The 21,725-nt window shown below is 51.3% G+C and overlaps 1 protein-coding gene and 1 long non-coding RNA gene across 3 annotated transcripts in view; one reads left to right on the top strand and one right to left on the bottom strand.

Moving 5' to 3' along the window:
• Positions 1 to 7,921, bottom strand: part of SUSD6 (sushi domain containing 6) — a 98,782-nt gene extending 90,861 nt beyond the window's left edge. Inside the window, exon 1 of one of the 2 annotated variants that reach the window (XM_008248579.4) lies at positions 7,689 to 7,921. The gene's annotated coding sequence lies outside the window, so the exon portion shown is untranslated. The remainder of the gene's footprint in view (positions 1 to 7,688) is intronic. The other variant, XM_008248578.4, reaches the window with a different exon arrangement.
• Positions 7,922 to 7,953: 32 nt separating this feature from the next.
• LOC103345160 (uncharacterized) lies at positions 7,954 to 16,921 on the top strand. The gene is made up of 3 exons (XR_515157.4): positions 7,954 to 8,252; positions 11,963 to 12,170; positions 15,818 to 16,921. It is a non-coding gene; the product is annotated as an uncharacterized lncRNA (long non-coding RNA).
• Positions 16,922 to 21,725: the final 4,804 nt, after the last annotated feature.

The raw sequence follows: 21,725 nt of genomic DNA, 5'->3' as shown, positions 1-21,725 counted from the left end.
AAATACCAGGACCGGTGTTGTAGCATAGCAGGTAAAGCCACTGCCGGCAATGCCAGCATCCCATATAGGTGCTGGTTCGTGTCCTAGCTGTTCCACTTCCAATCCAGCTTACTGCTACTGGCCTGGGGAAAACAGTGGAAGAAGTCCCAAGTGCTTAGGCCCCTGCCACCCAAGTGCAAGACCTGGAAGAAGCTCCTGGCTTTGGCCTGGCCCAGCCCTGGCTATTGAAGCCATCTGGGGAGTGAATGAGCAGATGGAAGATCTCTCTCCCTCCCTCCCTCCCTCCTTCTCCGTCAGTCTGCCTTTCAAATAAATACATCTTTTTTAAAAAGAAGAAATATGCATGTACCTTTTAAAATAGCTGCCTCCAAAATGAAAATATCTGTCTACACAAAAACACATACATGGATGTCCTTGGTGAGATTATTTATAATAATATATTATATATAATTATAATAATATAATTTATAATTTATAACCAAAAAATGAAAACCCAAGGGCCTATCAGCTGGTGAATGGATAAATAAACAAAACGTGGCATACCTACACAATGGACTATTATCCAGCAACAAAAAGGAATGAAGTACTAATACCTGCAACAACTGGAATAAACCTCAACAACACTATGCTAAGTCAAAGAAACCAGCCTGAAGACCATATATCACGTGACTCCATTTATATGAAGTGCCCAACCCTGAAGGGAGACAGATGTGCGGTGGCCTAGGCTGGGGGTACCATAGAGGAATAAAGGAAGGACTAGCAGGTTTCCTTTTGGGGTAACAAAATGTTTAAAATTAGACTATGGTGATGTTGTGCAACTTAAAAATCAAGTTTACACTTCAAAAACAGGTGGGTTTTATGGTATGTAAATTATATCTCAACAAAGTTTTTTTTTTTTTAAAGATTTATTTGTTTATTTGAATGTCAGAGTTACAGAAAGAGAGAGGTCTTCCATCCACTGGTTCACTCCCCAGATGGCCACAATGGCCAGGGCTGGGACAGGCCGAAGTTAAGAGCCAGGAGCTTCTTCCTAGTCTCCCACATGGGTGGCAGGGGCCCAAACACTTGGGCCATCCTCCGCTGCTTTTCCCAGGCCACCATTGGAGCAGCTGGCACAGGCAGTGGCTCCACCTACCATGCCACAACGCCAGGTCCAACGAAGTTATTTTATTAAAAAAGCATATGACATGGGGCCAACATTGGGGCATAACCAACTCCCTGCTAATGCACCTGGGAATGCAATGGAAAATGGCCCAAGTGCTTGGCACCTGCCCCCACGTGGGAGACCCAGAAGAAGCTCCTGGCTCCTGGCTTCGGTCTGGCCCAGCCCTGGCCACTGCAGCCATTTGGGGAGTGAACCGGTGGGTAGAAGGCCTGTCTCTTTATCTCTTCCTGTCTCTCTGTAACTCTGCTTTTCAAATAAATAATAAAATAAATCTTAAAAAAAAAAAGCATATGACAAAATAAAATGCCACACTCCTCCCCCCCCCAAAAAAAACTTCCTTGAGCAAGCTTAGAAATCATCTACATATACAAGGAAAGATATTTAAATCACAGCTCATCTAGTCCATAGGTTGTAATCATGAAAGGTATACACAGGAAACATTTATGGTAAAACGCTAAGGGGAAAAATACACAACACTGAAGTACAGGGACTGCCAACTAAAGATGGGGAAAGCAGAGCACACAGAAAGGATGTTGGTGTCGGAGCCAGAATCATGGGGATTTTCCCCTTCTACTTTCCAAGCTCTCTGTAATCTGGCCCCAGTATACTGATAACCTCAAAAAATTCTCCTCTGTCTTCCCTGAGTGGTTCAGAGAGTACCACAATTTAAAATGCAAAATAAGCAAAAGCACATTGTTCCCTTTTTCAGATTCCACCCACTTCATTTATTCAGACTGACTGAGAAGAAGCCGAAGATGGAAGAATTGGATAAACAGGCTGCTACCCCAGTCCCAGAAGCCAGTTTCACTTTACCAGCTTTGTCAGAAGCCGAAGCCCAGGCTAGCCAAAGAAAATTCCAGCACAGTCCACATGAAGGGCAATTCCACGCCCTGATGTTAAACTCCCGTGGGTGGAGGAAGTCATCGTGGGCAGCGGATGGGTGTGGAAAGGTCACTCAGCGTTCTCCCTCCTCAACAAGGAAGACGAGGGGAGACTTTCCCTGACCCTGTCTCTTCTCCACCTTTCTGTTTTCAATCTCCAACTGCAGGAGAAAAGGATCCTGAATCATTTAATTTTTCAACACAAAAATCCTCTTCTGCATAATAAAGAATTGTCAAACGCCCTGAGAACCTATTACTATCACCGGAATCCCAGGCTACCTTCCCCCAAATCAAGCACTGGGGCTCTGTAAAATGAATAACCACCACGCAGTGTAGGAGGGACACAGTGCTACCAGGTAATCGCACAGTGCTGCAGCAGTACCCTGTGTCCGGAGGACTGCACGTAGGTCCGGCATGCAATCCTCACGTGCATCCCGGGTGGCTATTCCACCCTGGCGATCTAAGAGCCGGGGAGAGAGAGTCCAGCACACAAGGGCAACAGCAGGGCCTGTGAACCCTGCTTCAGTTCTCTCTGGTGGCGGCACTTCCTGCTGTCACTACAGCCAGTACCTTCAGAGAGACTCAACTGTCTCCCCGACCTGACAGTAGCATGGGTGGTCCTTCCCGGCTGCCCCACCCAGCTCAGCAGCTCAGCGCCATGGCGGCGGCAGGGTCTACCAGCACTCAGGTCAGCCCCAGAGGACGAGAGGGCTACTGCAGGAACCCTGCTGGTTTCTAGGCCAAAAAACTAGAAAAGGACAGAAAAACGACAGTCGTCAGACTCTTGTGAGCACAAGACGAAGGAACATACTGGTGCCTGCCAGGACCCCTACCTCTTCAGATAAAAGGGGCTGTTTTTGAGTTTTTTCCTTCCTCTCTCTACATTTTAAAAGATTTTACTTGTTTATTTGAAAGGCAGAGACAGAGGCAGACCGATCTTCCATCTGCTAGTTCATTCCCCAAAATGTCCACAACAGCAGAGACCAGGCCAAGGCGAAGCCAGGAGATGGGAACTCAAAGCCTGCTGTGTGGGTGCAGAGACCCAGCCACTTGTGCCGTCACCTGCTGCTTCCCAGGAAGCTGAAGTGGACCTAGGTACTCCACTATGACACCCCAGGCAGCCCCCAGATCAAAGGTGTTTACAGAGACCCTTACAAACTCCAACTGATGCAGCACTGAGTGATCCAGCAGAGCCCTCAGCCCAGGGATCACCTGACTGCGTCCTGGGTCTCACATCCAAAGCTGTTCACAGCTCCAAATACCCATCACAAAGCCTCCAGCCTCAGCCTCAACCTGCGTCCTTTACTCTCATCAACAGGGATGTATGTATGCTAGCCCCACGACATTCAGGCAGTATTTGTCACTGCCCTCATTTCCAAGTGTCCTGCAACACGCAACATAACTTAAAAACATTTTTTTTTTAAACAAAACCGTTCCACTAAATGAAATTTTACTACATGGGATATGTGAGCTCTGTGGTTTGAACGTGTCCCGCAGAAGTTCACGTGTTGGAAACTTAATCCCAAAACTCACATGCTAATATTTGGAGGAGGGCCCTTTGGGAGTAATTAAGATTGGATGAGGACAGGAGGGCGGCGCTGGTGGCTGTAGAAGAAGGGGAGGGGAGGCGGGCTTGCTCACCAGAGGAGGCCCTCTGCTAGGCGACCTGGTGACGGAGCTGCAGGAAGGCCCTTGAGATGCCTCACTAGACACCAGCAACACTCTCAGACTTCCCCACCTCCAGAACCGTGAGCCAAATAATTTATCATAAATTACCGGCTCAGGTATTTGTCATAGCAAGGGAAAGTAGACTAAGACAGAGGGTGACCTCGGATGGACGCTATCTTGAAGAGAAGCCAGGACAGTCTCCATCATCACATACGAGTATGCATTTATCAGTGCTTACCCTTAACCCAGATGTCCTAATTCTCAACACTCAAGTGTGCATCCAAACAGTGTTTGTTTTCCAAGTCAAAAAAAAAAAAAGAGAGAGAGAAAGGAGGGGGCCAGCATTGTGGCACAGTGGGTAGAGCGGCTTCCTGCAGTGCCGGCATCCCATACGGGTGCCGGTTCTAGACCCGGTCACTCTACTTCTGATCTAGCTCTCTGCTATGGCCTGGGAAAGCAGTGGAAGATGGCTCAAGTCCTTAGGTCCCTGCATGCATGTGGGAGACGTGGAGGAAGCTCCTGGCTCTTGACTTTGGATCAGCCCAGCTCCAGCCGTTGCAGCCATCTGGGGAATGAACCAGTAGATGCAAGACCTCTCTCTGCCTTTGCCTTCCAAATAAACAAACATACCTTTATTTATTTTTGACAGGCAGAGTGGACAGTGAGAGAGAGAGACAGAGAGAAAGGTCTTCCTTTGCCGTTGGTTCACCCTCCGATGGCTGCCGTGGCCGGCGCACCGCGCTGATCCGATGGCAGGAGCCAGGTACTTATCCTGGTCTCCCATGGGGTGCAGGGCCCAAGCACTTGGGCCATCCTCCACTGCACTCCCTGGCCACAGCAGAGAGCTGGCCTGGAAGAGGGGCAACCGGGACAGAATCCGGCGCCCCGACCGGGACTAGAACCCAGTGTGTCGGTGCCGCAAGGCGGAGGATTAGCCTAGTGAGCCGCGGCGCCGGCTGCAAACCAACCTTTAAAAAATAAAAAAGATTTTGTCCTCTAGGCCCTCCTTCCTTCTCATCTTTCCCCTCCAGCCTGAGGGAATCCCCCTACACTAGGCGTCCCTAGTGTCTCAGTGGGAATCCCGCTTGTCAGCCACAACTCAGTCAGTGTCAGCTCCTGTATGCAATCATAGGGCCGCCTAAGGGACCTGCGGTGCTCACTGTGGCCCTGCCCCGGCCTCTCGTGGATTATCCCTTGGTAAACGGGGGCCGAGAGGGGAAACACAAGCACCTGTGCTCTGCGGCTGTGCCTCTGTGCTAGCAGCCACTTCTGCTTCTTTCTCCCCACTTCGTCTGTTCTGGAACCGCAATGAGGAAGATTATGTACCTCATTAATTTAAAAAAAAAAATACCATATTTCTTTAAGCCCACAGACCATACTAATAGTAACCTGGTTGCCAGAAGAGCTAAAGATATGGGAAGACTTGAAACAAACTTGAGTTTTTATCTGGGAGATGGACAAGCATGGAAGGAGGGGAACAATGCTTAGCGGTAATAAACTTGAACGCAGTTATTACCTTTAAGAAGTCAGGTGAATTATTACCTTTGGAGGATTCATGCGTGCAGGGTACGAGTTGGGGAGGGAGCAACAGGAACTGCTGCCCTGGCAACAGCGGAGGAGGAAATCCCCTGCCACACGGTACACCATTACATAAGGGCAGAAGTTCAATCACCACGCCCGAGACACCAGCCAGGAACCCAGACCAGTGCCGAGGTCTCTTCCGCATCTGTCACAGCTCACTCTTCTTCTTCCACCAGCTCAGAGTCTGGGCTCTGTCCAGGCCAGCCTCAGTGACTAAATCAAACGCTATCCTTTGAGAGTGAGTTAGACACAAAGGAGCAGGCATGCGGCCTAGGGGGTCAGCAGCCTGCATCCCTCCCTGGAGTGCCTGAACCTGAGTCCTGGCTTGGCTCCCGCAGCCCAGGATTTCTGCTGATCCACACGCTGGGAGGCAGCAGGTGATGGCTCAAGTACTCAGGCCGCACTGCCACCACCACGGAACAGTCAGATTTGAGTTCCGGCCTTCCAGCTCCAGCCTGGCCCAGCCCTGGCTGTTGCAGGCATTTGGAAGTGAACCCGTGGGACGGGAGTTGGGGTGAGAGGGCGAGTATGGGGGGAAGAACCGCTATATTCCAAAAGCTGTACCTATGACATTTATATTAAATAAAAGCTTTCCAAAAAAAGGAACTAAACTCATGGATAGGAGTTCTTCTGTCGCTCACATAAATAAAAATTAAATGTTTATAAACAAACACTGAGCCACCCAGAGACCTGTCCCCAAGTGAGCATTTGTCTCCTATATCATTTCCACTCCAGGATCCGAAAAGCTACTCTGCTTCCTCTGTACAGGTTTCAGATCCATACTGTCCTGTACAACGCACTGGGCAGAAGCTCCTCACACAGCAAATGAATGCGGTGCGCTCTGGGTTCTGTCTTCTGCACTGCAGTAGCCCCAGGACTCGGCAGAGTCTGGCGTCTATTTTGTGTTACATAAATACTTGCGAGCACCGAATGAAAACAAGAAAGAATAAACACATGGTGCAAACAGACCATAACTATGTACCCTGGAGAAAGCGCTGGGCAGGCTCCTGACCTGAGACATGGCCTGAAGCAGTGGCCCTCTGAGAAGGTTCTGAAAGACTCCAGCTTCAGTTTTACCAAAAGGTAAACAAACTGGAAACTGGTAAAATCACCCAGTGGATCAGAGGGTGGGCTCCACCAGGAGCTGTTCTGTGACCCTGGACAAGTTGTTCCACGTATCTAGCCGGTCTCAACTGGAAAAATGGGAGTATAACAATGCCTACCTCAAAAGTCTGCTGTTTCTTACATGAAACCAGGCAAAAAAAGCTCTTAGCCCTTGCTCATATGATTGCTACTCTCCTTTATTAAATACTTCCTTTACTGAGGCGCAGCCGTACGCAACTCTGAAAATACTCATTTCTGCTTGCCTATGCATCTAGCTAAAAACGCAAAGCCTAGAAGCTGAGCACTCGAGCCAAGCACATGTCTCTACTTGCCTCCACTAGATGGTGACAATTTGGGTGTGGAATTCCCAAAACAGAAAGCGTGTGTGTGCATCACTCATATAGATTTTTTTTTTTTAAGCCAAAGAAATCAAAACGGCAAGAAATGGATCAATCGCTGAGCAGGGTGGAGAGACAACACTTCCCACCTCTGCAGAGCTAGTCAAACCCGCGGAGGGGGGATCCCACCGCACACAGCACACACGACCCCGGGGTAGCAAGAGCAACAAAGGCCGGCCCCTGGGAGAAAACTCTGCCAACAGCAGCTCCGCAGGCCGCTGCGCCCGCACAGGAACCTGCCCCTCGCCAGCTGGGGCCGCGCTCCGCCCGGGTCTGGCTGTGCCCACGACCGCCCTCTGCTCCGCTTCTCGTTCCAGGTAACTTTTTCCACTTCCGCAGCCGTGCAGGCTAGGCGAACCCACACCGACTCTCTGCAGTCAGGAGTGTGCACCGGCAAGCGAGGAAAGAACAGGAAGTGGCTTCGGGAGAGTTTCGGCCCCGATAATCAAAGTTTTTCGAGACTACGGGCGCAGACAAGGCGCGAGGGGCTCCAGGCAGCTCCGTGCGCACGGACGCACACGCCGGCCCCAGACTTCCTCAGGAAACGCACCTCGGCCGAGCCCGCCCTGCCCCAGCGCAGCGCCCGCCGCTCGGCTCGGCTCGGCTCGGCGCGGGGCCGGGAACCGCAAAGGAGGGCCGCTCGCCCGCCGCCTCCGCACCGAACTCGCCAAGCGGACCGGCCCCGGCGCGCCCCGCACAGCCGCGAGCCCGGGGGCAGGTGCCCTCCTCGGGGCTCCCGGCGGCAGGGTGACAAGCGGGCCGCCGCCGGGGAGCAGCCGGCCCAACCCCCGGCCCGCGACCCTCGCGGCCGGTGCGCGTCCAGCGCTGGCCGCTGACAGCCGGCCGGGCGCGCAAGTGACACACACAATGCCGGCCGCGCTGACAACTCACCCCGGAGCGGCGCGGAGACCTGAGGGAGGGAGCCGACCCGCCGCCTGCGCGCGACCGCAGCGCTCTCGGGTCCAGGCGAGGCCCCGCGTGCCCGTGTCTGGCCGGCGGTGCGGGGGCAGGAGGCCGGCGGCAAGGAGACGGCTAGGCGGTCGCCGGCTTCGGAGAATGGAACGCGGCGGCGGCGGCGGCGTCACTGGCCCAGCTGTACCGCGCGGGGCGGGGGGAGTCCCCGCCAAGGGGCGGGGCGGAGCGGGGCGGGGCCAGGGGCCACGCAACAAGCGCCGGCGTCGCCCCACTGGGAGCCCCCGCACGCACGCGCCGCAGGCCGCGCCAGACGCCCCGCCGGAGACCAGACAGCGGTGTTGGGGGGGCCTTAAAGGGACCGCCGCGCTGACTGAGCCGGAGCGGACGGGGCGGTGCGGGCTCCCCAGGTCTTGCACTGTTGCTGTTAGGGGGATTGTTATTATTTGCAAAGAACTGGATTGCCACCAGGTTTACAAGGCTGTTTCACGCGTGTTGTCTTGTGAACTCCTGAATGGCTCTTCTGACCTAGCTCGGAAGCAGGTTATTATCCCCCCTATTAAGTAGTTGTGTGTAGCCTTTACCTACATTCAGATCACCCCGGGGGCCGGGCGGGCGGTTGAGCGTGAAGATGCAGGTCGCGGTTCCACCTCCAGCCTCTCGGAGTCGGGACAGCTAGGGTCGGACTGGCGCCTTCCCGGGGAAGCGCTCAGCACACCGAAAGGACCCGCCATGGGTATCAGGGTTGAAAAGCTCAAGTTCCGAGCAAGGAGTGGCACAGCCGGGCACAGAGCCCTGCCAGGTGCCCAGCTTTGCATGCCAGCCGGGGGGGGGGGCAGCCTCCTGGGGCTACTTTCCAGCCCATCATCCTGTGTGAGCCTAGGGCGGCATGCCGGGACCACGACCAGCACACCATTTATTGGTGATCTCCCACTGGCACTGCCGTCCCAGCTATCTGTCCTCGGTTTCTGTGCTTATACAGCAGATGACCCCTTGGTGGCAGGGACTGTGGCTTTTTATCTTTGTGCCCCAGGGCGTTGAGTCAAGTGCTGGCCTCAGAAGTGCTCAGTGGATGGTGAGCCGTCCCTACTGGAACGTCAGACTCCTATCTTTTGCTCCACCTTGGCTTAAGTAGCCCTGTTTCCCAAGGTGGGACGTGGATACACCCCTCACCAACACCCCCAGGGCCCCTGACCAGTATTGGTTCTAGCTCGATTTCAGGAAAAGTACTGTGAATAAATTATGGCCTGTCTTTGAAAGAGCTCAGACAAGCGCCCCTCCCCACCTGCACACACCTGTTCCCGAGAGCCCTCCCTTCTGGGCCCCACAGCAATCCGCCTAGCCTATTACCTTGTGCATAAGCTGGTCTATGCTCTGTCTTCTTCTTGGGTCCAGAGTCACTGGTGATGACGGACACCCCTCCCTTGCTGCTCACTGTCTCCCCCTTGCGGCGACTGCACAGCCCACACCCCCCACGGAGTTGACCATGCCAGCCTCTACCACAGAGGCAGCCCCAGGGCAAAGGAAGCGGGCGGCCAGGGGACAGGGTGGAGGCAGAAAGGATTGGAGAAGGCACATGGAGAGAGACAGAGAGGAAGGGAAGGAAGCAGGCATCTCCTCGGGGGTCGGCTCACCACGCAGGCCGGGAGCCTGAGCTGTGCTCCAGTCGCCTTCCCCGCCGACAGGCTCGGTGGGTCCCGGAAGACCCACCACCTCTCATATCATACGGTGGCTCCTGGAACCCTGTGCAGGTCTGTTCATTGCTACCTAAAATCCTCCCCTGGAGCCACAGAATGAATGAAGGCAAGCCCCCCTCTCCACCCCCCAGAGACCAAGTACAGGGCTCCTTACCATCTGTGCCCAGCCCTCTGTGTCCCTCCACACCACCCCGTCCCCCCAGGCCTCCCTGTACCACCTGCTGGTCTAACAGCGCAGCAGTCCAGCTCAGAGCTCTTGCCCTGTTGTAAAATGGCCTCCCCACGGGACCTCTGCAGCCCCTCCAGAGCTGCTGCTTCTGCCCTTCTGTAGCGTTTTGGTTGAGGCTCAGTTGGGCATTCGTTTCCCTCTGCTTGGAGTCTCTCTCCTCAGCCTCTGCTCTCCCCTTGACCCCGCCTGCCCGAGGCTCCGCTGGCCTCCCCCACTAGAACTGAGCAAAAGCTGTTACATTCTGCTCATCGGCCTTGCTCTTCTCACCTACAAAATGGGGGTGGTACTCCCTGGCCTGGAGTACAGCTTATTTTTAATGCCATTGAAGAAATATCTTATTTCTCACGATGAGGGTTAAAAATAATGTAGGCCCTAGGTTGGGTGTTTGGCTCAGTGGTTAATGCACTGCTTGGGACATCCATGTCCCATATGGGAGTGCCTGGGTTTCAGTCCCAGCTCCGCTTCCAACTCCAGCTTCCTGCTAATGCACACCCTTGGAGGCAGCAGCTGAGAGCTCAAGTGTTTGAGTTGTTAGAGCCCATGTGGAGACCTAAATTGAGTCCCAGTCTGTCTTCCACTTGGGCCAGCCCTGGCTAGTGGAGGTACTAGGGAGTGAACCAGCAGATGAAAGATATCCCTGTGTCTGTCTGTTTCTCTCAGCCTTTCAAATAAATAAATAATTTTTTTAGAAAAGAATAATTTAGATCCTACAGATTCTACACTGGGAGGGACCGTTGCTTTGTTAATTAAAAAATTATTTTAAGGGCCGGCATTGTGATGCTTTGGGTTGAGCTGCCACCTGCAATGCTGGCATCCCATATCAGAGCACTGGTTTGACTCCTGGCTGCTCCACTTCTGATCCAGATCCCTCTAATGTGTCTGGGAAAGCAGCAGAAGCTGGCCCAAGAGCTTGGGGCCCTGCCACTCACATGGGAGAGCTGAGTGAAGTTCCAGGCTTCTGGCCTCAGCCTGGCCCAGCTCAGCTGTTAAAGGCATGTGGGAAATTAATCAACAGGAGGAAGATCTCCCCCCACCCTCGTCACTCTGCCTTTCAAATAAATGAATAAACCTTCAAAAAAGATTTGTAAATTTAGAGTGTACAGTTCAGTGGGTTTTAGTATATTTACAGGTTTTACAGCCTGCCACCATCAATCTTTAGAACAGTCTCATGACCCCAAAAAGGAATTTCATATGCATCTTCCAGAGGCAACCAGTAATCTACTTTCTGTTTCTATAGATTTGCCTGTTTTGAACACTTCATATAAATTGAATCAAACAGCATATGGCTTTCATAACTGATATTTTTAAAAAAGATTTATTTATTTATTTGAAAGAGTTGCAGAGAGAGGGAGAGATAGAAAGATCCTCCTTCCACTGGTTCACTCCGCAGATGGCTGTAACAGCCAAGGCTGGGCCAAGCCAGGAGCCAGGAGCCAGGAGCCAGGAGTTTCTTCCAGGTCTCCCATGTGGGTGGCAGGGGCCCAAACACTTGAGCCATCTTCTGCTGGTTTTCCCAGGCCACTAACAGGGAGCTGGATCGGAAGTGGAACAGCCAGGACAAGAACTGATGACCACATGGGATGCCAGCATCACAGGCGGTAGCTTTACCTGCTCTGCCACAGTGTTGGTCCAGATCTTTTGTTTCTTACACCAACAATGAATTTTAAGGCCAGGGATAATTTTTTATTTTTGTTTATTTATTTAAACCCTGCATTATTTTTAAAAGGATTTGGGATGGCTTTTTGAGCCACTGTTCCTAGATCTTTCCAGATGTCCCATACAAATCTTGTTATTCTAAATCTAGGCACCAGGAACAGCCTGGTGGTTAAGCTATTGTTATTCCATAGTGAGGTCTCTGGGTTCAATTCCCAGCTCTGACTCCTGACTCTGGCTTCCTGCCTGTGCAGACCCTGGGAGACAGCAGTAATGACTCATGTAATTGCAATCTTGCCATCCACATGAGTTCCTGGCTCCCAGATCCGACGTGGCCTGGCCCCAGCTGTTGTAGGCATTTGAGGAGTAAACCAGTGGATGGGAATACTCTTGCTCTCCCTCTTTCTCTTTTTGCCTCTCAAATAAAAATAAATAAATAAATAAGGACACTGGACGTGCCTCAGGGATTGGTGGTGAGCAGAGTAGCCAACCTGCCCGGTTTGCCTGAAGCTAAGAGGGTCCCTGGCCTGTGGGGCTTCCGCTGATAAGTCTGGGACAGTCGTGGACAAGCCTAGACAAGCAGGTCACTCCTGCATTAAGAGTCAGGGGGCAGGGCGTTCCTCCTTCCTCCCCAGGAATCTAACGAGGAGCTTTTGTGTATTTGCCACCTGCAGGGCAGGACAGAGGAGCTCGGCCTCCAAGTGACAGCAGTGATGACAGCCCCCATTTACAGAGCACCCAGTGTGCGCCCGATTCTTAGGAAGAACCTCATACATGTACTCCGTAATGTTGGCAATAATCCTCCAAGTCGAGTACCATTAAGACCATTTCACACGTGAGGCTCTGGGAGATTTTTGTGATTTGTCACAAACCACATAGCAGGTATGTTGCACAACCAGAATTTGTTCTTTGTTCTAAAGGTCACACTTCTCCAAATAAACCGTTCAACCTTGCCCTCCCCCAACACAAACACAAACAATGCCCTAAACTGTCCCAACATAGCTCTTTTTGAAAAAGATTTATTTATTTATTTATTTATTTGAAAGGCAGAGTTACAGAGAGGCAGAGGCTGAGAGAGAGATGTCTTCCATCCACTGGTTCACTCCCCAATTGACCCCAACAGCCGGAGCTGTGCTGATCTGAAACCAGGAGCCAGGAGCTTCTTCCAGGTCTCCCACATGGATGCAGGGGCCCAAGGACTTGGGCCATCTTCTACTGCTTTCCCAGGCCATAGCAGAGAGCTGGATCGGAAGAGGAGCAGTTGGGACTTGAACCGGCGCCCATATGGGCTGTCCACGCTGCAGGCAGCGGCTTTACCCACTATGCCACAGTGCTGGCCCCCCTACATAGCTCTTGATCTTTTTAAAAAGGCTTCACTGCACACCAGTTCATTTTATCCTCATAACATTCTCATAAAGTGGAGGAACATTATTATTCTTCACTTTGAACTATAAGGAAACTGAGTCCCCAACCAGATAACTGGCTTATTTTATCTCATGCAGGAATTAGTGTAGGTTTCATATTTCTATTCAAGATTGCTTGCACAGAGACAGGCCTTGGGCACAGCTGTGAAGATGCCACTTGGGACACCACATCCCATATCAGAGTGTCTAGTTCAAGTCCTGGCTCCACTTTTGATCCAATTTCTTGCTAATACACACCCTGGGAGGCAGCAAGTGGTGGTTCAAGTACTTGGGTCCCTGCCACCCATGTGGGAGACCTAGGGGTCCCTAATTTCAGCTTGGCCAGTTCCTAGCTGTTGCAAGCATTTGGGGAGTGAACCTGTGGGTGGAAGATTTCTCTTTGTTTTTCTGCCTTTCAAATAAAATGAAAATAAATTAAAAAAATAAAAGACAAATGATTCCTAAGGCAGCTTTGAAAGCCCCATGAAAAGAAGCCCACAGGGGGTAGAAGTGTTCAGCCTCCCTGACCATATAAAGTCAGTGTCCAGCACGTGTGGACCCAGTGGGGCACAGCCAGCATGAGCTGAGAGGTGGCTCTCACTGCAGAGGAGGAAGTCCTGAGCCCAGGTGGTTATCTGATTGCAAGAGCCTGCACCATGACCCAGACCACCCCTGCTTGGAGCTTGTCAGAACCCATGAGAGCCAGGTGCAGTGGCCCACTCCCTACTGTCCATTGGCTAGGAGAGGCTTTGCTGAGGTCAGAGCTCAGAACTCAGACTTTTTAAAGTGATGAAAAGCAGCTGAGGATGGCCCAAGTGTTTGGGCCCCTGCCACCCGTGTGGGAGACCTGGAAGAAGCTCCTGGCTCCTGGCTTCAGTATGGCCCAGCCCTGGCCATGGCAGCCATTTGAGGAGTGAACCAATGGGTGGAAGATCTCTCTGTCTTTCTTTCTCTCCAGCTGTGCCAGGCCAGAAGCCAGGAGCCACAGCTTCTTCCAGGTCTCCCACGTGGGTTCAGGAGCCCAAGCACTTAGGCCATCCTGTGCCGCCTTCCCAGGCCATTAGCAGGGAGCTGGATCGGAAGCCGAGCAGCCAGATCTCAAACCGGTGCCCATATGGGATGCTGGTGTCATAGGCTGGGACTTGACCACTGTACCACCATTGCCCTGACCTCATTTTTTTTTCACACAGGGAAGAGCCAGAGTTGGAAGGGAGACTCTATGTCACAGGCCTGTCCCAGTCCTAGCTGGGAACCCAGGGGAAGACAGCCAGCTCTCCCTACCCTCCAGGCCAGCTGGCCTGCTTACTGCACTCCAAAGGCTGAGCAGTGGCTCAGGGAGGCAGCCGGCAGGGAAGGGGGAAGGGGCTGGAGGCAGCTCGTGGCCTGAGGCCTCTCTAACCTGCCCTGGGTCACCTGACACTGCATGCCCTTGGGGACTTAATTCCTTAGGGGCTGTCTTGATAATTCATTTCCTTGAATATTTATTTATTTATTTCAGAGGCAGGGAACGGGGACGGGGGAGAGATCCCATCTGCTGGTCTGCTCCTCAAATGTGGTTGGCCAGGACTGGACTAGACCAACTCCAGGAGCTGGGAATGCAATCCAGGTCTCTCATGTGGGTGATGGTTCATGTCCACGTGATTTTTGTTTGTTTGTTTTCATTGTATTTGAAAGACACAGAGAGAAAAGAGACAAATGGAGAGAGATCTGCCATCTGCTAGTTCATTCCCAAATGCCTGCAGCAGCCAGGACTGGGCCAGGCTAAAATAAGAAGCCTGGAACTCAATCCAGGTCAAGCACGTGAGTGTCAGGGACCCAGAAGCAGTGTAGCTGGGGCTTAAGCCAGGCATCTGATATAGAACACACAAGTCCCAAGTGGTGGTATAGCGGCTGCACCAAATGTCCACCAGCACCACCACCACCCTTCCTCTGAGCCCCCCTTTGCCACCGCCCCCTCACCGTCCCAGTCATTTCCACGTGAATTAGAGGTGAGAAGAGAAGGTTGTATGCATGGCCCTGCCAGCTCTGAGCTGCACTGGGTGGAGGAATGGGTGGCCCCTTCCTTCAGACTGGGGAAGCAGGGGCAGGGCTGTGAGGCTCCGGCAGCCACCATACAAAAAGATTTTAAAAACTCAACATCAAAGGTAGGTGTTGTGGTACAGGAGATTAAGCTGCCATTGGGGACAGCCACGTCGCATATCGGAGTGCCTAGGATCCAGTTTCCAGCTGATGCACCTGGGAATGCGGTGGATAATGGCCCAGGTGCCCCTGCCACCCACATGGGAAACCCAGATGGACTTCCTGGCTCCTGGTTTCAGCTTGGCCCAACCCCCATTGTTGTATTTGGAGAGTGAACCAGCGGATGGAAAATTCTCTCTTTCAAATAAATTCTGAAGTGAATAAACAAACACATTTTTAAACAAGCTCTTAGCTTTAGGTCTTGGGGACATTTTCCCTACTGCTCTTTATCCTCACTCCTAGGAGTTGCAGGATCTTGTCCCAGGACCTGGTCCATTTCTGGTTTGCATCTGCAATGATGCAATAAGCCCTTTCATTTCAGAGACCCGTTGTTGTCAAGTTTTGGTGAAATAGTGGTCTCGCCTATGCTTTCAAGTTTGTTTACCTCTATTATATCTGAAAGGTGGAAATGCTGTCCAAGTATAGTCATGCCGCTTTGTACCTCCTCCCTCCCAACTCCACATTCAGAGACATCAGATTGATGGCTAGAAATCAGTCATAGGAGAGGTGTTTACTACAAGAATTAATAAGCACTCTAAATCAGCCCCCCCCACCCCAAGAACCAGCTGCTAAACGTTACAACTGAAGTGTGAAATATTTTCCACTGGAACCCTGAAGCTCCCAGCCCATGTTTCTGCAGAACCCACCAGGCAGGAATAGTGGAGATGAACTCAGCCCCGGGCCCAGGGCTAGCAGAGCTCACCAGACAAGGGGTGAGTGAGGCAGGGAGTATGTGGGGGATCCCAGAGGCTCCATTTAACAGGAAAGGTGGTTCTGCCGGCCAGGAGAAAAATGTCTGATGCCCTGATGCCCAGGAAGTATGTATGTTCCCTCTGCCACCACTGAGATGCACTATAATTTTTTTTTTTTTACTCTTTCTCACAATAGTCTTGGACCTCTAGTTACCAAGGGAAATGAAGGAGCAAGCAGCTCGACTGGAAGCCTGCCGGGAAGAAGAGGCAGCTGGTGCCCAGCCCCTTGTGGAATCCTGCCCCCTAGTGGAGTGATCAAGACTGCAGGCCTCTGTCCTCCAATGTTCTCAAACCTTCTGCCTCCGTGGATCACAGCCATTGTGCTCCCAGCACTGGGCACAGGACAGCAGAGGCCACCCCTGTGGGACAGACACATGGACTATGAACAGAGCGTGTGCTTCAAGCCAGAGGGTCTCAATCATTCCCTGAGCACCCATGCCCTCTTTGGATAGAAGTATTTTATGGCATCCTCTTAGTACCATGAAATAAAAATCATAGATAATAGAATATGCCCAAACACATAACTAGAAAAATAAGTAATTGCGTAAGTTCACCAAATGACATGCATAAGAATGTTGCTAGGGACAGGCATTTGGCCTAGTGGTTAAGCAACAGCTTGGGATACCCACATCCCATGTTAGAGTGGTTCAAATCCTGGCTCCATTCCCAATTTCAACTTCCTGCTAATGTAGACTCTAGGAGGCATCCGTGATGGCTCAAGTACTTGGGTTCCTGCCTTCCATATGGGGATCCTGAATTGGGTTCCTGGCTCCTGGCTTCAGCCTGGCCCAGCCTAGGCTGTTGCAGACATTCAGGGAGTAAACCAGTGGATGGAAGTTTTCTCTCTTTCTCTCAATCTACCTCTCAAATAAATTACTTAATTAATTTTTTTAAAAGAACGTACATGGCACTGTTATTTGTAATAGCCCCAAACTGGAAACAGCCCATATATTCACCTTCAGTAGAATGGAGAAATAAGCCATGAGATATCCATACAAAAAAAATGCCATGCAGTGATGAGAATGAACACACTCCCAATTCACCCAACAACATGAGTTTGAAAATGTAATTTTGACTCAAGGAAACAACACGCAAAACATTTATGCACTGTATGATTCTATTTATATCAAGTTCAAAGATAGGTAGAATTAACTTAAGGTGCTGGAAATAAACTAAAACTCTTTTTAAAAAAAAAAAAGATTATTTATTTCAAAGGCAGACTTATAGAGAGGCAGAGGCAGAAAGAGAGAGAGTGAGAGAGAGAGAGAGAGAGAGAGAGAGAAAGAGGTCTTCCATCTGCTGGTTCACTCCCCAAATGGCTGCAATGGCCAGAGCTGGGCCAATCTGAAACCAGGAGCCAGGAACTTCTTCCAGGTCTCCCACGCGGGTGCAAGGGCCCAAGGACTTGGGCCATCTTCTACTGTTTTCCTAGGCCACAGCAGAGAGCTGGATCGAAGTGGAGTGGCCGGGACTCAAACTGGCAGCCACATGGGATCCCGGCACTGCAGGTGGCGGCTTTACCCGCTATGCCACAGCACCAACCTCAAAGCAAAACTTTTGAAACTGAAGGATCTCTGAGATAAAAGGATTTGTTGAGCCAATGCCCGCCAGCAAGGAGACTATGTCCTGGGACAAGATTCTACAACCTTCAGCAGCAAGGCTGGGAAGCACTTGGAAAAGTGTCTGCCTGGCCTAGAGCTAGAAGTAGCTTTATGTTAAGGACTGGGGGAAGAAAACATAAATTGTCTACACTGAAGATGTGCTAACTTTTTTAAAAAATTATTTTTAGGCACCGGTGCTGTAGTACAGTGGGTTAAAGCCCTGGCTTGAAGTGCTGGCATCCCATATGGGTGCCAGTTCTAGTCCTGGCTGCTCCTCTTCTGATCCAGCTCTCTGCTATGGTCTGGGATAGCAGTAGAAGATGGCCCAAGTGCTTAGGCTCCTGCACCCACATGGGAGACCTGGAGGAAGCTCCTGGCTCGTAACTTTGGATCGGCTCAGCTCCGGCCATTAAAGGCCATTGTTTTGATGAAATGCATGCACTGGGCCCCAAGAGACCAGGCTAAAAGTTAAAATGGAGTCACCTGTGCTAAAGTTCCAAGTCTCCAAGCTGAAAGCAAGCTGTGTGTCTGAACGTCCAAGAAATCAGGATTAAAGACACAACAAACACATTTCCCCACAACAGCCTGTTCAATTAGAATACTCACGCTATTCTCTCTGCTTTAATGCTAACACACAAAAGGCTAACCTGGAAGCGGGCCTTTAACCTAGTGGTTAAGATACCTGCATCCCACGCTGGAGAACCTCGGCTCAGTTTCCAGCTCCAGCTCCTGACTCCAGCTTCCTGCTAGTGCAGTCCCTGGGAGGCAGTGGTGATGGCTCAGGCAACTGAGTTCCTGCCACCCACATGGGAGACCTGCATAGCATACCCAGCTCCTGGCTTCAACCAGGCCCAGCCCAGCCCTGGCCATTGTGAGCAGTGAATGAGAGTTCACTCTCTTCTCTCTCTTTCTTTGTGTGTGTTTGCCACTCTCATTCATTCATTCATTATTTTAAAAAAAGGGAGCTGGGGTGCTGGCATTGTGGCACAGTGGTACCAGCAGGCCAGCACCGCAGTGACCATCTGTCCCTATCATTTTCCTCATGTTTCTTGCTTCTCTCCCATGACCCTCCCAGGCACGTGACAGGCAGACCAGGTGCAGGGGCACTGTGCGTCCCGCAGCCCCTCAGCCCTGGAACTCACCCTGGTTTTGAACTTGTACCTCTGTCAAGCAAGCACACAGAGAAGGGGAGCCAAATGGCATAAAAGCCGGGCCATTAAAGCCCTTTTCCAGGGGCTGGTGCTGTGGCGTGATAGGCTCAGCTCCACCTGCCCCATCGGTATCCCATATGGGGGCAGGTTTGTGTCTCTCTGCTATGGCCCGGGAAAGCAGCAGAGGATGGCCCAAGTGCTTGCTCCCTGCACCGGCATGGGGGGACCTGGAGGAAGCTCCTGGCCCTTGGCTTCAGATCGGTGCAGTTCTGACTGTTTTGGCCATTTGGGGAGTGAACTGAAAAAGCTCTGGTCTGCCCCCCGCTTCAGCGAGCTTGAGGGCTCGGCCGTGTGCCTCCTGTGTGAGGGACTGACCCTTGGTCACACCATCACATGGGCCTTTGAACACATGTGCCCTTTCCCGCTGTAGCTGCCTCCTGCGGAGCCTTCAAAGCTCACTCATCTGCCCCTCCTGGAAGCTTTCCCTTTTCTCCAGGGTTCCCATGACTACCAGCAGACAGACCTGGGACCTGACCCCATGCTCCAGGGTCTGCAGAAGCCCCCCAGACATCACCCCTGCTGCCTCTGGATGGTCTAAAGGGAAGGCCTGACCTGGTTGAGGGGGCTTATATCTTTTCTTGAAGGCGTTTGTTGCTGTTGGAGGTTTTTCCTTGGTAAGAAGTTTTTCTTTCTTTTTTTCAAGAGCTCCTTCCGGGTCTCCCATGCGGGTGCAGGGGCCCAAGCACTTGGGCCATCTTCTACTGCCTTCCCAGGCCATGGCAGAGAGCTGGACTGAAAGAGGAGCAGCCAGGACATGAACTGGTGCCCATATGGGATGCTGGCACTGCAGGCAGAGCCTTAGCCTATTAGGCCACAGCACCATTCCCAGTAAGAAGTTTTTCTTTGGGGCCTTCTTGTATTTTGGCTTTGAGTTCATCACTACTTAGTTCTTTAAAAAAAAAAAAAAAAGATGTAATTATACATGTGAAAGGCAGAGTTACAGAGAGAAAGGGATCTTCCATCCACTGGTTCACTACTCAGAAGGTTACAACAGCTGGGGCTGGGCCAGACCGAAGCCTAGGAGCCTAGAACTCCATCCAGATCTCCCAGGTGGATGCAGGTCCTTGGGCCATCCTCTGCTGCTTTCCCAGGTGCATTAGCAGGGAGCTGGATCTGAAGTGGAGCAGCTGGGACTTATGACCAGCGCTCCTAAGGGATGCCACTGTCACAGGAAGCTGCTTACCCTGCAGCACTGCAATGCCGGCCCCACTACTTAGTTCTTGAGTTTGCACTTTTGTTTTGCTCGAAATAAATCCTGCTTTCCTGTACATCTTTACGCCTCTACCTTTGAATTCTTTCACACAGGGAGGGAAGAACCTGCTATAAGCCTAGCTGGGAGCCCCACAGCTCCCCGACCTGTCTGAAATCTATCATTAGAGATTTGCATCCTCTAGCTCCAGGCTGCTCAAACCTGTGTGTGTGTGTGCGCGCGTGTGCACAGGAATCCCCTGGGGATCTTGTTAAAATGTAGATTCTGACTTAGTGGGTCTGGGGTGGAGCCTGAATGTCTGGGTGCAAACAACCCATCAGGGATGCTGCAGCTGCTTGTCCAAGGACCACACTTAGAGTGGCAGGTGTCTGTGGTCAGCTGCACCCCTATGGACATGTTGTGCTGGAAGAATCCTTGTTGTAGGTGCCTGTCCTGTGCCTTGTAGGATGCTTGGCACATCTTTGACCTCTACCCACTAGAAGAGCAGCTTTCTGATTTTAACAACTAAAAATGCCTCCAGAACTTGCCCCAGGTCCCTGTGGGAGGGGCAAAACCTCAGTTAAGAGAACATTAGGACCGGCACTGTGGCTCACTGGGCTAATCTTCTGCCTGCGGCGCTGGCACCCCAGGTTCTAGTCCTGTTTGGGGTGCCGTTTTTTTCCTGGTTGCTCCTCTTCCAGTCCAGCTCTCTGCTGTGGCCCAGGAAGGCAGCGGAGGATGACCCAGGTGCTTGGGCCCTGCACCTGCATGGGAGACCAGGAAGAAGCACCTGGCTCCTGGCTTTGGATCAACGCAGCGTGCCGGCCGTAGTGGCCATTTCGGGGGTGAACCAACGGAAGGAAGACCTTTCTCTCTATCTCTGTCTCTCTCTCTCTAACTCTGCCTGTCAGAAAAAAAAAAGAGGACATTAGAAGAACTCTTAAAAAACACGTCTGCGGGCTTCACTGGGCTCTAGAGGGACTTTCAGACACTGGGGTAGGGCTGACCATGTAATTTGTAGGGCTCAGTGCAAAATAACAATGCAGTGCCCCTGGGAGCAGGTGTTTAGCATAATCATCTAGAGGCCCCTTTCCCACATCGGACCGCCTGGGTTCAATTCCTGGCTGTGGTCCCTGACCCCAGCTTCTCGTTAATGCAGACCCCAGGAGACAGCAGCGATGGCTCAAGTGGTTGGGTTCCTGCTACCCAGATGGTAAATCTGGATTGTATCCCCAGCTCCTGGCTTTGTCCCCAGCCTAGCCTCTGTCACTGCAGGCATTGGGCAGTGAAGCAGCAGACGGCAGCTCTGTTTCTCTCTGCCTCTGAAATAAATAATGTTTTGAAAAATTTAATACCCTTGTTCAAAAAGCAGGACATGATTGCTGCCAAAGGTACAAGAATATGAAGCTTTTGTCTTTTCAAAATGTTTTATTACTTGTAAAATGTAATAAGGGTAATAGTGATACAGAAGTAACAACATAATTTCATAAATTGAACTTTTTGTGTCATATTTAAATAATGTAATACATTAAATTATTTTATTCATGTTATGTTTTGATTCATCTAAAGATTCTTTTGGCTTACTTTTTCTATAATTCATTTATTAATGGCTACTGGAATTTATAATTTTGACAACTTTAGTTTTGATGAATATAATTGAAAGCAATGTCAGTTGCTCTTGGCAAATATATCACAAATAGTTTTCTGTGCTACACAGAGAGGGGTCCATATGGGCCAAGCCGAAGCCAGGAGCCTGGAACTACATCCATGAGTGGCAGGGGCTCAAGTATTTGGGCCATCTACTGCTGTTTTCTTGGGCAAATTAGTAGGAGACTGGATTGGAAGTGGAGCAGCTGGAACCCAAACTGGCACTCTGATATGAGTTGCTAGCTTGTAAGTGGTGGCTTAACCTGCTTTCCACAATGGAAACTCCCACAGTGTACATTTTTAAAAAAGATTTATTTATTTATTTGAAAGTGAGAGTTACACAGAGAGAGGGGAGGCAGAGAGAAAGAAGTCTTCCATCCGATGGTTCACTCCCCA

Source organism: Oryctolagus cuniculus, chromosome 20 (genome assembly GCF_964237555.1).
Source record: "Oryctolagus cuniculus chromosome 20, mOryCun1.1, whole genome shotgun sequence".
NCBI classification, from domain to species: Eukaryota; Metazoa; Chordata; class Mammalia; order Lagomorpha; family Leporidae; genus Oryctolagus; species Oryctolagus cuniculus.
The sequence above is the reverse complement of the archived record's forward strand: the minus strand, read 5'-3'. Positions and strand labels throughout refer to the sequence as shown.